This window comes from Emys orbicularis, chromosome 2 (assembly GCF_028017835.1).
Source record: "Emys orbicularis isolate rEmyOrb1 chromosome 2, rEmyOrb1.hap1, whole genome shotgun sequence".
NCBI classification, from domain to species: Eukaryota; Metazoa; Chordata; order Testudines; family Emydidae; genus Emys; species Emys orbicularis.
Window position 1 is genome coordinate 286949592 of NC_088684.1, and position 17136 is coordinate 286966727.

Here is a 17136-nt window from a genome sequence, read left to right on the forward strand (position 1 = left end):
AAAGCAGAACGAGGGGCAGAGGAGATAGTGGGAGCCTGCTGGCTCAGAGTCAGGCCTCAGAACTAAAGGGAAAGTTGCAGGGATCAAAGGGAAAGGGCAGACGGCAGGTGTGCATTGTTGTTCCTCTGGCTCTGTGAGGGCGAGGTTGTTCTCCTAATTGATTTAGAAACATGAATCCTGCCCATCACTGTCAGTAATAAACCATCCCAGCTCCACTGCTTACCTCCAGAAGTTCAGTCCTGGGGACAAATATGGCTAGAAAGGCCATAGTGAAGAGAGAGAGAGAGAGAATCTCTGAGTTTGTCAGGTCATAGGCCATTCTGGGCTTCACCACTCAGAACGCACACCTGAGAGTGAACAGTGATCCTGAACTACTACAGGCTGTAAAGAGAGAGGGCGACAAGCCCTGGCAGATGCTGGGGGAAAAGGTGGCTGGTTGTTAACAACTGTAAGCTCACATGCCTGTTCTTGGGGGAGTGCATCAGGCATGTGATCTTACTGGCTCACACGGCAATTTGTGTTTCTTTTTGCTCTCCTTCTCAGCTGGCCATGGGTTTGTCTGATATAAAACAAAGATCAGTGCAGGAGAATTGTAAGCTGCTAGGTGAATAATACCAAATATATTTTTATGGTGTGCTGCAGTGCAAGGTCACATTGCCCAGGTTGTTTGTACAACGTTTGCCTGTTACAATTGAAACTAACCAAGCTAAGGGCTCAGCCTTCAATCTCAGGTGAGTAGTTCTTACTCCTCTGAGTAGTGTCTGGGATTACACCCAGGGGTAAGGGCTACTCACCTGAGTGAGGGTTCAGATAGGACTGGGACCTGGAGAGGAAAGGTGGTCTTGTTACAGAACTGGATTAGGATTCAAGGTGGATTAGGATTCAAGCAATCTGGCTTCAATTCCTGGCTCTGCCATAGACTCCTTGTGAGCATCTCTTAATCTCTCTGTGCTTCCATTCCCATCTATAACGGGGGAATTATAATATTTCCTTTCTCCTACCCTGTTTATGCTGTAAACTCTTCAGAATAGGGACCGTCTCATTGGGTGTTTGCACAGTGTCTAGCATAACTGGGCCCCAAACTCAGTGGAAGCTTCCAGTCACCACTGTAATAGACATAATAATAATAATTAATAAAGGCCCTAGCTAACTCTCTCTCTCTCTCTGCAGTTAAGTCCCATTCTATATAGGTTATAGGTGTGAATGAAAGTAACTATCATAATGTCCTTGCCCAGATAACATTTAGTTACAAAACAAACAAGGGTGTGAATTAAAATAGCATACAGTTCACACAGGAAAAAGGAAATGGCAAATGTAATGCATGAGAGTATTCTCCAGGCTTGCTGAGGCCCTGAATGCACTGGGTTTTTAAGGGCTTTAGGGAACTGTATTAGAATTTGATCTATTCAGTTACTTGTATTTAGTTTCTTTAATGCTGTAAGCCACCACCATAATATCTGGACACATGACATAGATTAACCAAACTATCCACAATATTATATATATGATATGATATATTCAGGTAACATCAAGAGAGCCCCACTGAGATCAGGTCCCCATATACTAGGTGCTGTACACACATTTAGTAAGAGATGTCCTTGCCCCAAGGAGCTTAACTAGACAAGACAAGGGAGAGCTCAGGCACAGACAGATTCAGTGACTTGCCCAAAGTCATATTGGAAGTCTGCAGCAGAGCTGGGAACTGGACTGAGATCTCTTGAATTCCAGTCTGGAGCCATAACCAGAAGCCCAGCCTGCTTTGCTGTTCGGTCTTTGTGTTCAGCATTTGCATTCCATCCCAGTGGGTTACCTCGTGGTGCTAGCTGGGTTATAGCTGGTAATGGTGTGAGTTGGAGTCATCATCTGTGTGCATCTGGGCTTGCACAAGCATATCAATGTATATTTTCCTGATCACAGCATAAACTGACTTTAGTTTTAAGGCCCTGGGTGTATAGTGGATTACACTTAGTGGTGTACTTTCCCTCTACCCGGCACTGTGCTACAGCTGCCTTCTTTTGCTGGTCTTGTATTGGTAAGCATTAAACAGAAAGGAAATGCATAGGAGGGTCATCATTTAAAATAAGATATCGTGGAACATAGAAAGCGAACAAGGAAGGGATAGCTCAGTGGTTTGAGCATTGGTTTGCTAAACCCAGGGTTGTGAGCTCAATCCTTGAGGGGGCCACTTAGGGATCTAAGGCAAAATCACTACTTGGTCCTGCTAGTGAAGGCAGGGGGCTGGACTCAATGACCTTTCAAGGTCCCTTCCAGTTCTAGGAGATGGGATATTTCCATTAAACAAACACAGAAAGCTAACAAGGAACACAAAGGCAAACATGTTCTGTCAGGTGCCTGACATTTTGCTTTTAATTAACTTATTTTGGAACCTCTATAAAATCCCAGGATTAGCACCCATACAAGCTGACTAGCATTTTCCAGAAGGAAAAAAGAATCAGTAATGTGAAAGCTGTGAGGTGTCAGAAGCTGGTCAAGTCTTATCTGCAGCACAGCTAAGAACAGTGAGATAGAGGAACCTGAGCATAATAACCTCTCAGCAGGGTACAGGTCATATTTCTGATTTGAGGGATTTCCTGCTATTGTGGCTACTGGATGCAAGGTCACACCAAAATAATGTTGTTTTAAGCCATTGTGTGATGGCCACCAGTGGGGTCCTCTAGGTGAAAAACTTGAGTCTCGACAGCTTGAGCTGCAAAGCCAGGCTGTAGCTGAGGGCTATAACAGACCCACATCCTCTATGTGGGTCAGGCACAGCAGGGGATCTGTAACACACATCACTGAACCGGGTTATAATTGCTCCTCCTGGTAATGAAGAATATATATTTTAAATGTTCTGATTATACATTTAAAATAGTTGTGAATTATGGGTACGTGAAAGATGCTGGCTTGACATCCTGGGAGGCTGATGTCTCTGTTTATGGAACTCTGATCTAATCTGCCCTCCCTGTGGAGCACAGGCGCCAACTCCGTGGAACACCCACAGGGAAAAATTGGTGGGTGCTCTGCACCCACCGGCAGCTCCCCTCCCCACCCTGCGCCCCCATTCCAGCTCACCTCCACCTCCTCCCCTGAGCGTGCCCCGGCTGCACTTCTCCCCCTAGCTCCCAGCGCTTCCTGCCGCGAAACAGCTGTTTCATGGCGGCAAGCACTGGGAGGGAGGGGGAGGAGAGGGACCGCGGTGCGCTTGGGGAAGAGGCGGGGCCGGGGCGGGGATTTGGGGAAGGGGTCCAATAGGGGCAGGGAGGGGGCGGAGTTGGGGCAGGGACTTTGGGGAAGGGGTTGAGCACCCACCAGTGCCGCGAAAAGTTGGCGCCTGTGCTGTGGAGCCAGCTAGTACAGGAGCCCATTGATTTATGTGCTTCTGGCATGGTTCAGTGAGGCCTACAGGGCCAGATTTTCCAAGGAGCATAGTACATTGGGTGCACATTAGACGCTTGGCTCTTTTGGAAATCTGGTCATGAGTGTTGCAACAGGAGCTGACTAGTGCCGAGCGCTTTTGAAAAACTGGCCCTAATTATGGGTGAAAATCTGGCCCGTAATGCCCAAGCCCTCTTGCACTGCCAGGCATTCTGGTTCACCTGTTTTTGCTTTTAAGCTGCAATGATTACATTGCAATCACCCTCTCATTTGTTTCTGTAACAGCAATCAAAAGTCAAAGCCACAGAGGCCTAGTAAATTCATATAGACACATGACCAGTGAGAGCTCTCATGGGAGAGAGATGGGAATGAAGGATGAGGAGCAGGAGAAAGAAGGAAGGGGGTGAAAATCCTGAATGTTAATAATCTTCTGTAGTCAGCTGCTACTCAGATCTTTTGACACACAGTGCATGTTCCATAGTACATTGAAACACTGTATGCAGCCATCTAGGATGGGAAGTGAAGGGTTATATCCTCTCCAGTCCAAAGTACAGCAGGAATTTAGAAAGTTGGGCCCAGATTTTCAAACATATTCAGGCACCTAACTCTCATTGATTTCAATGGGAGTTAGGCACTATCTGCTTCCACAGCGCCTAAGTCCCTTTGAGAATCTGGGCCCTGGACCCACATCGGGATTTGGGAAGATCTCTGGGGCTAGAGTCCTTATGCTTTTGTTAAAGTGTTCATAGGGTCTGACACTGCTCTCCCTGAATTTAATAGCACTTTTGCCTCTGACTTCAGCGGTAGCGGGATCAGGCCCTAAACAACCACAACCTCGGCTTTTGTCTCCCCCAATCCCAGGCCTAGCACCATAATGAGGCATGAGTTTAGTGCTAGCCCAGCCCAGCACCACTTCCTGCAGCACACTGGGTTTCCCTTGGCTTGTCCTGGCACTGCCCCAGCCTGGCGCTGCTAGGCCAACGAGAGCTGGCTCACAGCCTGATGGCGATGTGGCTCCAGGACTCATCCCCTGCTCGTTCACTACAAAAATCTCACTGGAAAGCGGCTCCGGTGATCCAGTGCAGCAGGGAGAGGGAGTTGTGTTTTCTCCTCAGTACGACACACAGCTTTGAAAGCAAACAGATGTATGTGTTGGATGGCAGAAATGAGAGAGAGTTTAGAAAGCTCCCTGCAGCCTGTTCCTGGAATGGAGAGAAACACCCTTGACCCTAGGGGATTGTATTTCTAGTTACCACCATCCCCCCTTCATATAATGAACTGGCAGAGACTCCTCTTGGTTAGTAGCTAGCGTAATACATTCATAGATTTCAAGGCCTGAAGGAACCATTGTGATCATCTAGTCCAGGGGTTCTCAAACTTCATTGCACCACGACCCCCCCTTCTGACAATAACATTACTACATGACCCCTGGGGGCGAGGGGGGTCAGAGCCTGAGCTCTGCTACCCTGGGGGGGGGGGGGGGAGAGAGGGGGCTGTAGCCCGAGCCCCATTGCCCCAGGTGTAGGTGGAGTTCAGGCTTCAGCTTCAGCCCTGGGTCCCAGCAAGTCTAATGCTGGCCCTGGCGACCCCATTAAAATGGGGTTGTGACCATTTTGGGGTCCCAAACCATAGTTTGAGAACCACAGATCTAGTCTGACCTCCTGTAGAGCACAGGCCATAGAATCTTCCCAAAATAATTCCTAGACCATATCTTGTAGAAAAACATCCAATCTTGCTTTAAAAAAAATTGTCTGTGGTGGGGACTCCACTTTGACCCTTGATAGGTTGTTCCAATGATCAGTTTCTCTACCGTTAAAAATGTGTGTCTTATGTCCAGTCTGAATTTGTCTAGCTTCAGCTTCCAGCCAGTGGATCATGTTATATCTTTCTCTGCTAGACTGAAGAGCCCATTATTAAATATTTGTTCCCCAGATAAATTCTTATAGAATGTGTTTAAGTAACCCCTTAACCTTCTCTTTGGTAAGCTAAATAGACTGAGCTCAGGGAGTCTGTCATTGTAAGGCACGTTTTCTAATCTTTTAGTCATTCTCATGGCTCTTCTCTGAACTCGCTCTAATTTATCAACATCCTTCTGGAATGGTGGGTGTCAGAACTGGACGCAGCATTCAAGCAGAGTGGATGGTAGTGAGTAGTTGTTTAGAATTAAAAGCAAACGCTGGGCTGGAGTGACAGAACTGAGTTCAGCTATTTGCCCAGAAAGGATGAGTTCACTCCACTCATATAAAGCCCAAGTTTTTGGGCCCTTTGAGTGTGGAAGATCCAGGAGCTGACCTCTACCTTCCAAACCCAGGGCCAGCTGTGGGGCTGCAAAAAATTTTTAAATGTGAGTGACTTGGCCCAAGTGCCAGAAGCACAGGGACTGCCCTGGTGGTCAAACCCCCAGGTGTGAGCTTAGTCCCACAAGGCCGTCGTTCCCTTCAACCAGATTTGTTTCCTCAGGAATTAGTGTTTCAGGTTTAGGTACATGTAGCAAGGCGACAACTCACCGGCACAGCACCTCCTGGTGGTCATCCTGGGAATTAGCTCTCCAGCCCCAGAGCACCCTCTGTTGGCCGATGTCTTGCCTGCCGCTGGCCCCCCCCATGTCCCTCCCAGACCCCAGTGCCCCTCTGTGTCAGGGTTCTGACCCAGCAGTAACCCACATTCTGGGTCTCCCCACCCAGGGGAACCCCCAACCCCTTATCCCCACCTTGCCTCAGTGGCTACTGCCAGTCATCATCTAGCCCCCGCTCCCTGGGGCAGACTGCAGTCTAAAAACCACTCATCGTCGGCAAGGGGGGTTCGGACCTGCTGCCTTTGCCTGCCCTGGGCTGCACCTCTGCAACCCCAGTACCCTTCCCAGCCTTTAGCAAGGTCTGCAACCTGCAGGTTTTCCAGGCTGGAGCTCCCCAGCTCCTCTGGCCTTCCCCCAGCCCTGCTCCACTCTAGGTATACTGCTCAGTTCTCAGGCAACCAGGCCTGTCTCTCTCCACAGCTAGAGAGAGACTCTGTCAGCTCCTGGCTCACTGGCCTTTTATAGGGCCAGCTGTGGCCTGTTTGGAGTGTGGCCCCAGCTGTGGCTGCTTCCCCAATCAGCCTAACGTATTGGCTCCCAGGGGCAGCCCTTTCCCAGGGCTGTTTTAACCCCTCCCGGGCCGAAGCAGGGTAACCGCCCCGCTACAGTGCATTATAAGGTTTTACACCCTCCTCTGAATCATCGTCCCTATCTGAGACTGGTCTGTGCTACATTGATCTGTGGTGACCCCGATGAGCCCTGACACCAGGCACATCCTAGCCTCGTCACAGCTTTTGCTGCGCTGTCTCAAGCCCCCTGCACTTGGGGCCAGATGGTCGCAGTGGTAAACTGCCCTGCAGTTGGGTTGGTCCGAAGCCACGTGATTCTGGCAGGAGTAGGGAACGGTTCAGTGCTTCAGGGCGTGCACAGATGGAACAGGCCTGCTGCATCATTTCTTAGGATAGTGCAGGGGTCGGCAACCTCTGGCACGCGGCTCGCCAGGGTAAGCACCCTGGCGGGCCGGGCCAGTTTGTTTACCTGCCGCGTCCGCAGGTTCGGCCGATCGCGGCTCCCACTGGCCGCGGTTCGCCGCTCCAGGCCAATGGGGGCTGCGGGAAGCGGTACAGGCTGAGGGATGTGCTGGCCGCGGCTTCCAGCTGCCCCCATTGGCCTGGAGCGGCAAACCATGGCCAGTGGGAGCCGCGATCGGCCGACCCTGCGGACGCGGCAGGTAAACAAACTGGCCCGGCCCGCCAGGGTGCTTACCCTGGCGAGCCGCGTGCCAGAGGTTGCTGACCCCTCGGATAGTGCATCCTTTGTACTCCTTTGCAGCATGTCTGGTCCACTGGTCGATTTGGAGCGGCAGAGCCACGTTGCCTGCCCCCATTGGGGTGGCTTGTGTCCTGGGAGCACTAGGTGGGAGCAGTCACTGCTCTTGAATCCAGCACAGGGGTGGGGATGTGATGAGAAGGAAGGGTCTTTGCACCTTCCCTGCCCTGAGAGGGTACCCATCCACAGGGCTGTCACAGTCCGGCCCCTTGATGTACAGCCTGCATTAGATATAACAGAGCAGGACTCCTTGTTCATACTTTAGAGATGGAACACAGATGCAGGGCCAATATGGTGTATCCAGGCCTCCACACTACTCCAGTAGGCTCCAGGCCTCCACACACAACACACAGCATAGGGGCTTCTTGTTTGTACACTTTGGAAGTTGCCAGGTCGGCCAGGAGCCCCCTGTGTGTTTTATTCACTCCAGAGAGGTCAGGCCTATAGATCTGTTACTCTGTGTTGTGTTACTTGTCATTCAACTACAGCGGCAGCGTGGAGCCTGTATTGTTGCTGTCACTTATCTTCTCCCACAGGCTTCTGCTCATGAGAAGGATTTCTGTCTGGGAACAAAAAACCCGCCAAACATCAGCTCCCAGCTTTCAATGGAAAAGGGAGAGATTAGGCTGGTCTCTCGATAACAGGTCGTTCAAATGACAGGATTAACAGATGGCCAAGAGGAAATGTCTGCTTTGGGAAGCTGGCAAATAGCCAGTCAGAACAATACCTTGCGCTTTCCATCGTCAAAGCATGTTACAAACCGCACTGCATTAATTAATGGAGGAGGTAGTATGTTCCTCATGTGAGGGCCTCAGGACATATTTGTCCTATTGCCAGCTCTGATTCTGTCCTGTCATTAAACCATGGCCAAATCACGTAGCCCTTAGCTATACTAAAAGTTGCAGTGCTTTAACTAAAATTAATTTTTAATCCATCTAATTAAGCTGGAGGAAATCCCTAATGTAGACTCACTTAAACCAGTGTAGTCCCTGCTTAACCTGGTTTAGATTAATTCAGTAAGGCCTTGTCTAAACTAGGGCTGGTCGAAAACTTGACATTGAAATTGTTTTCTGAGTAAATGATATTTTTCACCAAAAGTGTCTGCTTTTTGTGGAAAATGGCTTTTTGTGAACACACCAAAGCTGAAAAATTTTGATCAAGAAATGCCACTTCAGTGCCTCATGGGAGTTGTAGTTCAGGTACCTTATTCCCCCATTCTCCTCTATGGGTTGGATTCCCCAGCTGGACTACATCTCTCATGATACAACACGACCCATCATACACTGCAGTGGCTCAGCCAGATGGGAAATGTAGTCCAGGTGGGGAGTCCAGCTCATAAAAGAAAACTGGGGCATGGAGCACATGAACTATAACTCCCATGAGCCATCATGGCAGCATTTTCAAATCAAATTGTTTGGGCATTGATTGAAAATTTTTAATTTTGGCTTAACAATTTTAGCTTTCAATTTTTTTGCTGAAACGTTTTAATTTTTCGCAGAAAAAAAAAAAAGCCCTTTTCCGATCAGCTCTCGTACATCAGTTTAATGGACTCGATTTAAAAAGTAACTTACTGATGCAAACTAAACCGATTTAAGCACAACTTAAAACATTTTAAGTGCATCTACCATAGGAATTTGCACCAGTTTAACTAGATCAAATTTAAATCAATTTACTTTAACCAGAGCAACTCTTTGAGTATAGACAAGGCATTAACCTCTCCATGTCTCAGTTCCATCTTCTATAAAAGAGGAATAATAACAGGGGTATTGTGGGGATTCAGGTCTGGAAGGCATTTTGCAGTCTTCAATTGGAAAGTGTTCTACAAGTCCAGAGTAGTATTACTCATTAATCCTCTCAACACTCTTGTGTAGTAGATAAGTATCATCCCTACTTACCCTTATTGAAAAGCCCTATAGAATTGAATACAAAATGGTAACTTTCCTATAGAATGTTTGAGCCGTCCTTTAGACGGGCTACTGAATCCCATGCATGGTTTAAAACAGGGGTTGGCAACCTTTCAGAAGTGGTGTGCCGGGTCTTCATTTATTCACTCTGATTTAAGGTTTCGCGTGCCAGTAATACATTTTAACCTTTTTAGAAGGTCTCTGTCTATAAGTCTATAATATATAACTAAACTATTGCTGTATGTAAAGTAAATAAGGTTTCAAAATGTTTAGGAAGCTTCATTTATAATTAAATTAAAATGCAGAGCCCCCCCAGACCGGTGGCCAGGACCCAGGCAGTGTGAGTGCCACTGAAAATCAGCTCGCATGCCGCCTTCGGCACCTGTGCCATAGGTTGCCTACCCCAGGTTTAAAACCTACTGAAAAGATCTCATTCCTTTTCAAATTCTATAGGTATGCAGAGTAATTCTAGAGAACCTTATTATTTTCCTTGGTTTCTGTTTAGTCCCTGTTAATTTCTACAGCATTTTTCCATATGGGTTTGCAGAAGATTTAGCCCAAAATTTGGTGAAAATGTGGCTGCCCATGTTTAGGCACCTAAATATAAGTGTCCTAATTTTCAAAGTTCCTGAGTCTCTACAGTTGCCATTGATTCCAATGGGAATAACACACAAGGGACCAGATTCTTAGCTGGTGTAAATCAGGATAGCTCCAGTGAAGTCCGTTTATACCAGCCATTAGAAGTGATAGATTTTAAGGCCAGAAGGGACCATTATAATCAACTAGCCTGACCTCCTGCATAGCACAGGCCAAAGAATTTCGCCCAGTGATTTCTACATCCAGCTCAATAACTTGTGGTTAAAATAGAGTGTACGCGTTAGAAGAACATCCAATCCCGATTTAAAGATTCCAAAGGATGGCGAATCCACCACATCCCTGGGGAATCTGTTCTAACAGCTAATTACCCCCCACTGTTTAAAAAATGCCTCATTTCCAACTGAACTTTGCTGACTTCAACTTCCAGCTGTATAAAGGATGTGTTTTTATATAGTTTGGGCATAGTGCATGATTAGTGCAAAAACTGTTCCATTGACGGACTGTATGATCAGTGTTTATCAGAAAACCATTCATGACTGAGTTATTATGGGGGTTTAGGCGTTTTCCTTTAAAACCCTTTTGAAAGTTAAAAGGGTTACAAATCAGGGTTACTGATTTTACCAAGCAGATGCAACGTTTGAATCTCTGATGCATCAACCCAGCTAAATTTACTGTAGAAAGAAAGGAAAGGGTGTGATATGGTGCCAAGCTTACTCTTTGCCAGTCAATGAATGAAATGCTTAGGGCAATGAAGTCAACATAATTATTAATAATTATTATTTATTATTTGTATTATTGTATCACCTAGTAGCCCCAGGTCATGTACTAGGACTCTACTGTGCTAGGGACTGTACACAAACAGAACAAAAAAAGCTTACAATGCAAGTACTGTATAAGACAAGAGACATCAAACAGATAGATACTCACAGACAGATGGGGGAGTACAAGGAAACAGTGAGATAATATTGGTCAGCATGATGCACAGTGGACTCATCTTACCAACAGCCTAACTGTTGTCAAGATCTTTGTAGGCTTTACGGAAAAGGAGAGCTTAAAGGAGGGTTTTGAAGGAGGATCATGCATTAGTTTTACAGATGTTTACAGGGAGCTCCTCTCAAGCATGTGGGGCAGCAGAGGAGAAAGCACAAGGTGCTTGATTGGAAATTTATCAAGTGGGCAATGGAGGGTGGCATGAAGGATTCAGTACTTGACCTTTCAGTACTGAACAAGAGCTGAGAGGTAGGGTGGGTTTAGGCTGTGAAGGGCCTTAAACATGAAGAGAAGTAGCTCATGTTTGCTGTGATCGAGAAGAGGGAGCCAGTGGAGAGATGCAAAGAGAGGGGTGACATGGCGAAACTATACACCCAACAACCAGTCCATTGAAATGACCACTTCTCTCCCCTGATTAGCTGTACAGTTTTTCGGGAATTTTGGCTCCACAGCCAGATGTCTTTGTCTCTGAAAATATTTGCTGATGGGAATGTATTATGCAAGGCACAAGTCACTGTGAAAACAAAACCATCTGACTGATAAGTCTATTGATAATGAGTGTTTATCAAAGTCTCTCAAGTTTTATCAAATGCAGACCTGCCCAGCTTTGCATTTTAAATCAGCCTGTTGCGTATCTTGGGCTATTTGCCTGCTGGGCAGTCTGCTGGCAAGATATTGTCCCTATTCTCCACAGCACATATTCTGCATGGATTGTGACAGGCCACGTGTCATGTTTTAGGGCCAAATTCAGAGGTTATGTGTAAGGGGCAGTAGTGGTAAGTGGGTGTGAGCCTAAAATAGAACTAAGGGATTCTAAAGGCAGTCTAAACAGGTGTCCGATACCGTGGTGCTGAGCATGACATAAAAATCTAGATGAATGGATTATAGAGGGAATCTTATAATATGCTTAAAATTTATGCACCAGATTCTTGTAAAATGTGTATACGTCTTAGATGATCCCACAATGAGGAGCAGAGTTTTACAACCCTGGACCTTCTCTGTGAAGGGAGATTTGTTGAATTCTAGACTGAATTGGTTGCAGAAGTCATAATCATTTTAGCTTTTAGCCCTTAATTGTTAATCACCTTCAGTGCAGCTGAAAGAAACCACGTTACCTTGTTAAACAAACAGAATAATATTGACGCTTGTTGTGCCCAGCACGTTGTGTTTATTGTGATATGCAGGCTCTCTGCAGATGTCCTAGCTGATGCTGTGGCTTTGTGGTTGGATAGTGTCTGTTATCTGCTCTTGACAGTGTGCCAGACAGATCTTGCAGAGCTTAAACTGAAAGGCAGCTGGATAGAGAACGGTGAGCTTTACCTTGACAGACAGTTCTGTATGCAAATATGGTGGCTAGCTATTAGCATGTGGATAAACCTCCCATTTACATTTCCTGGCAGTAAACAGATCTGATTCACTGAGTCAATTACAGTGTGTGAGAATAACTCAATGTCACCGAATACCACATAGTACTGTCAGCTAATTAATAGGGAAAGGAATGTTGTCTGGCAGCTACATTAGGTGACTCCTGGTTTCCATTTCCAACCCTGATACTGATGTGCTGTGTGATTGTACCCAGGGCCGGCTCCAGGGTTTTGGCCGCCCCAAGCAGCCAAACAAACAAACAAAAAAAGCCGCGATCGCGATCTGCGGCGGCAATTCGGCGGGAGGTCCTTCGCTCCGAGCAGGAGTGAGGGACCGTCCGCCGAATTGCCGCCGAACAGCTGGACGTGCCGCCCCTCTCCGAAGTGGCCGCCCCAAGCACCTGCTTGGTAAGCTGGTGCCTGGAGCCGGCCCTGATTGTACCGAATCACTTAACTTTTCTGTTCCTCAGGTTAGCCACCTGAAAAGAAGGGATAATAAAGCCTGGTGCACAGGGGTGTTTGGAGACTAAGGGTTTGTCTACACATGAACGTTAATCTGTAAAAAGGTAGGGTGTACATTTAAAGCAGATTATCTGTTTGAACTGATGTCCCGGGCCGGGGCCAGAACTATGCAAGTCTCCTTGTGTTTTGCTGTAGGCATTTGCCTATATACAAATCAACTCCTTAGCAGATATTAACATCCAGGCAAAGCAGGAAGCAGTGATAAACTTTCTGTTCTATTCTCAGTTACACCCATGCAGCTCCATGGACTTTCGTTGGGTCTATCTGTTTGCTAAATTTGTCCCATTTTTGTTCCTCTGCTATAAACGTCTCTGTTTCTGATTCCTTTTCACTGTTAGCTGATTTCTGTGTCCCTGCTATACAGTGTTTGCTTAGTTTGCGGCTCAGCCTTAGCTGTTCATGTACAGTAGCCTCCCTATTCTGTGGCAGCTGATAATGTTTTTGCACTAGGCCTGGTCCCAGATTTTCCAATGAGAGCAAAGAGATAATGTTTGGAAATAGACCAGCCCAGTTGCTTTGGCTTCAGCTCTTGTCTTTAGAGATGAATGCATTCTTTGAGCTGTATAAAGTGTGACAAAGTTCCTCCTCTAACTTGGTGGGTCCTATGCTTATTGGCGGATTTTCTTGCCTCAGAGATTCACCATGTGGGTTGGGGAACAGCCCAGAGACCTTCCCCTCTGGAAGAATCCACAGTCCAGGTCAATTGGGAGGTTTGGGGGGAACCCGGGCCCGCCCTCTACTCCGGGTTCCAGCCCAGGGCCCTGTAGACTGCAGCTGTCTATAGTGCCTCCTGTAACAGCTGCATGACAGCTACAACTCCCTGGGCTACTTCCCCATGGCCTCCTCCAAACACCTTCCTTATTCTCACTACAGGACCTTCCTCCTGGTGTCTGATAACGCTTGTGCTCCTCAGTCCTCCAGCGCGCGCGCGCGCACACACACACACACACACACACACTCTCTCTCTCTCTCTCTCTCTCTCTCTCTCTCTCTCTCTCTCTCTCTCTCTCTCCCTCTCCCTCTCCCTCTCCCTCTCAGCTCCTTGCGCCTCTTGCTCCCAGCTCCTCACACTCCGCACCACAAACTGAAGTGAGCTCCTTTTAAAACCCAGGTGCCCTGATTAGCCTGCCTTAATTGATTCTAGCAGCTTCTTCTTAATTGGCTCCAGGTGTCCTAATTAGCCTGCCTGCCTTAACTGGTTCTAGCAGGTTCCTGATTACTCTAGTGCAGCCCCTGCTCTGGTCACTCAGGGAACAGAAAACTACTCATCCAGTGACCAGTATATTTGCCCTCTACCAGACTCCTGTACCCCACTGGTCTGGGTCTGTCACAAAAGCTTTTTAAAAAATCCCCATTCACCCAATAAATGTCTTTTAAAAATCTCCACACTCACAAGTTGTCTCTTGAGCTCTTGCCTAATTAGTTACTCCTGAGGGAATTCTGCACCAAAAACTTAAAAATTCTGTGCACAATATTGTACAATGCTGCAAATGTTATATGTCAATAAATAAATGTCGCCTGTGCTCCCCACTGCCATGCTGGAATCTCCACATTTATTTATTGACAAATAAAATTTGCAGATTTTTGCAGAATTTTAAAACATTGTGTACAGAATTTTATTTTTTTGGTGCAGAATTCCCTCAGGAGTAGCTGGTGAAGCAACTCACCAGGGTTAGTAGTGCCACACCAGGTGCATCAGGTGTCGGCAGGCAGGCTCAGCCCGGCAGGATCCAAGTGTGAGGGGGATCCGGTGTGGGGTGAGAGGGTTCTGGGTGGGGCAATCTGGGTGTGGGCGGCGCAGTGTGGGGGTCTGGGTGCGGGGTGATGTGGATGCACAGAGGCTCATTGGGGGGGTTCCAGGTGCAGGGGCAATAGGACTCTGCAGGTGGGTCCAGTTGAAGGTGGTTGGGGCTCAGCGGGGGGTCTGGGTGCTGGGGGAGTGGGGCTTGGTGGAGTCGGGGTCTGGGTGCGAGGGGACTTGTGGGGTGGTCCAGGTGCATAGGGGGTGGTGCTTATCAGTATAGGGGTTCTAGTATGGGGGGCTCAGTGGGCCTGGGGGGGGTCTGGGGGGGTCCGGATGCAAGGGGGAGGAACTCAGCAGAGGGTGGTCTGGGTGCAGGGGTGGAGGTCCAGAGGCGGGAGACTTGGGGCTTGGTGTGGGGATCTGGGTATGGGGGGATCCAGATGTCCGGGGGTTGGGCAGATGGAGGAGCAGCTTCCTGTACAGTGACCCCTCGCCCTGCGGCTGAGGACCGATGGGGGCAGGATGTGTCGGTTAGTGCAGAGCTGGGGTAGGTTTCTGGGGGTGGGTCTGACCTGGCCCTTGCAGGGGAAGAGCATTCCTTCCCCACCCTGAGCCCAGCCGGAACTAGCAGCTGAGCCTGCTGCAGGGTAGGAGCCACTGGCCGGGGTGGGGCTGCGGAGAGCCAGGTGCGGGAGGAGGGGCTCGGTGGGGTGGGGGTTCAGGTGCGAGGGTTCGTTTGGGGAGTTCTGGGTGCGGGGAGTGAGGCTTGACTGGGGGGTCTGGGTATGGAGGGTTTGGGCGGACGGGAGATGGGTCTGACCTGGACAGGCAGGGGCGTCTCCAGCCCCGCCCCCCTGCAGTGATTTACTTCTCTGCCAACTGCTCTGGGTGCCCAAAACGACGGGCCCACGCTGCTGGGGAGGGGCATGTGACTGCTCTTGCAGCTTCCCTTAGCTTCGCTGTCAGAAAGTCATTTTTCTGCATGGAAGCAAAGAAATCTGCGTGGGACATGAATTCTGGGCACGCACAGTGGTGCAGAATTCCTTCAGGAGTAATCAGTTTATATCCTGTCCCCAGCCTCCCACTTACCTTCTCTAACCAGAGCAGCTCTCTCTACCCAATCCCCCTTGTATCAGCAGTAGCCCTTGCAGTGTACCATAGAGTCTTTTCAGGGACAGTTTTTAAGTCCTTCCCCTGTTTCCACCCCCAATGGACTCATCTTGCAAGACCAGTGGTCTCCAACCTTTTTACGCCCAAGATCACTTTTTTAATTTTTAAGGGCAACCCAGGATCTACCCCACGCCTTCCCTCAGGGCCCGCCCTTCCCCAAAGCCCCACCCCACTCACTCTATTCCCCCCCTCTCTCCATCACTCGTTCTCCCCCCCCCCACTCACTTTCATCAGGCTGGGGTAGGGGGTTGGAGTTCGGGAGGGGGTGCGGGCTCTGGGTTGGGGCCAAGGGGTTTGCAGTGTGGGAGGGGGCTCTGGGCTGAGCCTGGGGCAGGGGGTTGGGGTCCAGGAGGGGGTGAGGGGTGCAAGCTCTGGAAGGGAGTTTGGGTGCAGGAGGGGGCTCCGGGCTGGGGCAGAGTGTTGGGGTGCAGGAGGGGATATGGGGTGCTGGCTCCGGGAGGGGGACCAGGGCTGGGGTTTGGGGTGCAGAAGGGGGTTCGGGGTGCAGGAGAGGGTTTGGGGTGCTGGCTCTGGGAAGGGGACCAGGGCTGGGGCTTGGGGTGCAGGAGGGGGTTCGAGGTGCAGGAGAGGGTTTGGGGTGCTGGCTCCGGGAGGGGGCTCAGGGCTGGGGTGTGGCTTCCCACTGGGCAGCACTTACCCCGGCGGCTCCTGGTTGGCGGCGCAGCATGGCTGCTGCTAAGGCAGGCTCCCTGCCTACCCCGGCCCGATGCTGCTCCCAGAAGGGGCCAACGTGCCCCTGCAGCCCCTGGGTGTGGGAGGGGCGGGGGCCACGTGGCTCCACGCCCTGCCCCTCTCTGCAAGCACCGCCCCGCAGCTCCCATTGGCCACAGCTCCCCATTCCTGGCCAATGGGAGCTGCAGAGGCGAAGCAGGCAGGCAGGAGCAGCGTGTGGAGGGAGACCCCTGCCCCTACTGGGGCTGTGCTGGCCTCTTCCAGGAGTGGCGTGGGGCCGGGGCAGGGAGGGAGCCTGCCTTAGCGGCAGCCCTGCTACCCCACTGGAGATCGCGATTGACTGGCAGATCCTCTAGTATTGATCAGTCAATCACGATCGACCGGTTGGTGACCACTGTGCTAGATCATGGGGTCTGGACCATGGGTTCCAGAGAATCAGTTCTATATTTCCTATTGGATTAAAAACTTCTGAAGTTTTATTTATTGTTTGCACAAGCAGCCATCCTTTCCTAAGTCCGAACCATCTAGGAATCGACAGTTAAAACTTCCGCAGTGACACATTAGGAGTAAGTGTGGTCTGTGCTCTACTGCTGCCCAGCCACTGGTTCATATGGGGTGGAGTGGCTGGGACCATAGCTAAGTGGTAGGGCACATATGAAGCCCGAGATTTAATCCATGGCATTTCCTCCACATAGAAACTGGTGGGCCAACTCACGAGCCAGAGTATCAAATAAATCTCCTAATAGCAGCAAAAGGTCAGCTCCTTTCTTCAGGATGGGTTTATTTCTCCAAACCAAGAGTCCAGCATAAATAAAACAGTTAACTAGGTCCTTTCCTCTGACCCAGCGTCCCCTGCAGGTCTCTCCCTCCCTACTGAGCAGTTAGTCAGCGCTTAGGGCCTCAGGTTACACAGATTTGTTTAATAAGGTGTGT

General features: G+C 49.3%; 1 protein-coding gene across 1 annotated transcript in view; it reads left to right on the forward strand.

Moving 5' to 3' along the window:
- The window catches only part of PLCD1 (phospholipase C delta 1), an 80923-nt gene that overhangs the window by 9323 nt on the left and 54464 nt on the right, over nucleotides 1-17136 (forward strand). The gene's annotated exons all lie outside the window — the stretch shown is intronic.